Genomic DNA, 4,060 nt, shown 5'->3' on the forward strand with positions numbered 1-4,060 from the left:
TTTAGAAAGTATTAATTACGTTCTCTATTCAACATAGTTGTTCATTATACTAAAAACAGATGTCCAATAATATTTTGTCAATTTAGAAAATCAAAAGATAATTTACTTTTTGTATCTATTTTATCCTTGATATTAAATATTATTTATTATTTATTATCTAACACATTTTTCAATTCATTAAATTTAATAAAGTCAAAAGGATAATATAGTAATATTATCCCTATGTTTCTTAAGGGGAGTGTCAAGTCAATAGTGGGCAACTTTTTTTTTTTTAGTGGACAACTATTATTGGATAGAGGGAATAATTTTTTCTATATTATTCTTGCAATTAATTATTTTTTTTAAAAAAAGTGTTCACATTTATTTATGAAATTTTCAAAAAAAATTTTAAGGGACGAATTAGCTAAATTATCTTTTAGTTTATTATTTCCCATCAAACACAATTTGTTTCTCATCAAAATACTTTTTTAAAAAAATTAAATTAATTTTTAAATTTAGCCGAACAGACTAGAAGAAATCTAGGATTTAAAGAGTATTTGACTTTCTTGGCCAATTTATATAATAATTTTAATTATTTAACTTTTTTGGCCAAGTTATGGTCATATCTATTTGTATTGGCTCGTGCCTATTGTGTGAAGAGACTATGGTCAATGGAAGATGTCACGTTTTAGCCACAATAATAAAAAATAAATTACACTGTTTTTTTAATTTTTAGGAATATTTTAATATGAAAATATAAATTTATACTTTATGAAAATGTTATTTGTCTTGAAAAGCAAAAATTAAAAACTAACACCAAATAGAAACAAAAGCGCCGATGACCCAAAATAATATCCGTTTTCAAACTTTGCAAAATATGATTAATATATGTCTCTTTTATTAATAAGAAAAAAAAATATTATACTCAATAATCTTAAGAATAGATAGTCTTGAAATTTATTTTTCACCTCTACTTGTCCCATGAACAAACTTTCAAAATTACAAGGAAAAACTTATTAAATTTTAAGTTATTAAATAATTCAGAGCAGGAGCGGATCTAAAAGGTAGAAAAGACCTAAATAGGGACGGCTCAATAACTTTGTTGGCCTTAAATTTTCTTTAAAAATTGTAATGACTTTTTTCGATACATTGATAGTATAGTCAAATGTAATTTTGTAACGATCCATTTGGTCTTTTTGAGTACTAGAGCTTTTTATTTCATAAAATACTTTCGATAGATTTTAAATGTGTATTTTGGACTATTCGTAATTACAATTATGAAATTAGTAGGGGTAGTTTTAATAACTTATAGAGTTGGTGGTTAAAGAAAATAACATTAAAATTAGTAGTGGGTCACCTTTATCATTTTTATAATTGGTTATATTATAATTAGGGTAAAGAAATAATCTGTAAAAGAAAGAAAAGAAAAAAAATCAACCGAGTGAATTCTTACCTGCGGCTTCGAAGAGAAACAGCGAATAAGGTAATATTCTAAAATGTAGAATTCTGGTATTGATTTATATCACAGTTTGATTATTATTATTATTGCTATGATGTTGATTGTAAAGAGAAGTAAATAAATTTAATGGCTAATGATTGGCTTACTGGTGGTTTGAATACTATCTGGGTATTGTTGTTATGCAATATTAGTATTATATTGAATTGGAAAAGGATGATATTCATTAAATGCTAGCAAATTGAATTACAGTGGATTGAGGGATTTAAGTATTATTATAACGTAAGTCAATTACGAAGAATTAAAGTTATAGTTTGTTGCAGCTTGTGGACGTATTCTTTTAGTTTATTGTTAATAAATGGTAAGAATAATATGAGTGTTTATAGAGTCGTTAACTTACAAATTATGCATATATATTTGATAGATTGAAAAGGTTCGGAGGCATTGAGGAAAGAAAACGTATTGGAAAAGTAGCTTGCTTGACTTCGGTTCTTCGGTGGAGGTAGGTTATGGTTTATTCTATTTGATAGATAGACTCCTAATAGTGATTGATATACATTGAATGATATTGTGAAGTTCTCTATGTACTTGATTGCGTGATTGTGTAGCTTGGTTGTGTGGTTTGTGATTGGTCTGAAATCTCGAGACCGTGGAGTTTATAATCTTGAATCCTCTCTATCGAAGTGATGCCTTGAATAAAGAACGATTGATGAAATATTGTTAATGAATTGAAAAGTGGTGATAATAAATGATAAATTAATGATATTATTGGATCGGAGTGTCACGTTCCGACACGGTATAATTGGATCGGAGTGTCACGTTCCGACACGGTAACATTAAAGGAAAAACATGTTGAATTAACTGAATGTACTCAACCTCAAAGAACCCATTTCCCAAACAAGCGTGGTGTGGAGGCATGAGTCCTTGTGTGTGTGCTTGATATTGTGATTGATTACGTACTTGTTTCAGTTGTCACTTGTTCATGTTGTTTGTTGCTTATTCATCTGCTAAGTGCTATAGTTGATTTTATACTATTACTTTATGCATATTAGTTACTATTTTGAGTTGACCGATGATATCTACTCAATACATGTTGCCCTGTACTGAGCCCTACTCGTGTTTTTCTTTGTTTTCCTTTTATGGAGTGCAACGAGTGTACCAGCGACTTTGACTTGCCCTCAGCTCTAGCCAGTCTCAGCATATCAGGTTCAAGGGTGAGCTATTCATTAGAGCTTGTGTTGGATTTTCTTGGTCATGATCTGATGTCCTTAGTTTTCGGACACAAATTACTTTATTCTTTTATTTTGGTGTATTTGATACTCTTAGACTTAGTATTTGGAGATTAGATGTCCTTGATGTGCTGACTTTTAGATTTTGGGATAATAAGTGTTAGACTTTAGAGGTTTATTTGATTGGTTATTTTAATAAGTTTTGAGCTTACGCATTATTGTTGTTATTCGTTTTCAAACTTTGCAAAATATGATTAATAAATGTCTCTTTTATTAATAGGAAAAAAAAAATTATACTTAATAATCTTAAGAATAGATAGTCTTGAAATTTAATGTTCACCTCTACATGTCCCATGAACAAACTTTCAAAATTACAAGGAAAAACTTATTAATTTTTTAAGTAATTAAATAATTCAGAGTAGGAGCGGATCTAAAAGGTAGAAAAGAGGTTCACCTAAATAGGAACGGCTCAATAACTATGTTGGCCTTAAATTTTCTTTAAAAATTGTAATAACTTTTTTCGATACATTGATAGTATAGTCAAATGTAATTTAATCACTCATTGAATATTGATAATCTAAATTAAGATTTTATCCAACTTTAATTTTAAAAACTTTTTCGTAGGTTGATGCTACTGTAAACATTATTTTATAAAAACAATATAATCATTTAGAAAAGATCTAAGTCTTTCACTAATCAAACTCATCCTTTCGAGTTGTCATATTTAAATTCTATAATAATAATAGTATACTTAAAAGACCAATATATACCTATCAAATAAATAAAATAATAAAAATGTGATTCAAGAAAGTGAAAACTTTTTTGAAACTCCAATATATTTATTACAATTATTTTAATGCATGATATAATTTTTGCAAATATATTTTTAGATATTATATTATAATCAAATTTTAAACTCTTAAGAGATATCAAAAAAAAAGAAAAGAGAAATATAAAAATATAAGTATACACAGTGAGAAAAGATAAACAAGAAAAAAAAGAGATTTTGGGCTCTCGGAGAAAACTTGAAAGGAAACAATATATAAAGAAAAGTATAGTTTTTTTATTTTATTTTTTACTCGGTATTTTGTTGTCGCACCCCGAGCCTACACTCTGGACGTGGCTGGCACTCGGAGACCATTGCTGGCCCCAAGCGAACCCTTGGCCTGGCTTACTAACTCAGCGGAAGACTTAACTCATCACATACACATTTATGAAGTAACTAGAATGTTATAAAGGAACATTCAACTGGCCATTTAGGCAAACTCAAGTCTTTAACATATGAAATGAAAAGTAAAGACAACTGAATTAACTAACTGATTGTCTGACTATCTATGAAGCCTCTAAACAACTGAGATGGATGTTGGGACAAAACCCCACAACATCCAAATAAATA

Source organism: Solanum tuberosum, unplaced genomic scaffold, assembly GCF_000226075.1.
Source record: "Solanum tuberosum cultivar DM 1-3 516 R44 unplaced genomic scaffold, SolTub_3.0 scf00744, whole genome shotgun sequence".
In the NCBI taxonomy this organism is placed as follows: Eukaryota; Viridiplantae; Streptophyta; class Magnoliopsida; order Solanales; family Solanaceae; genus Solanum; species Solanum tuberosum.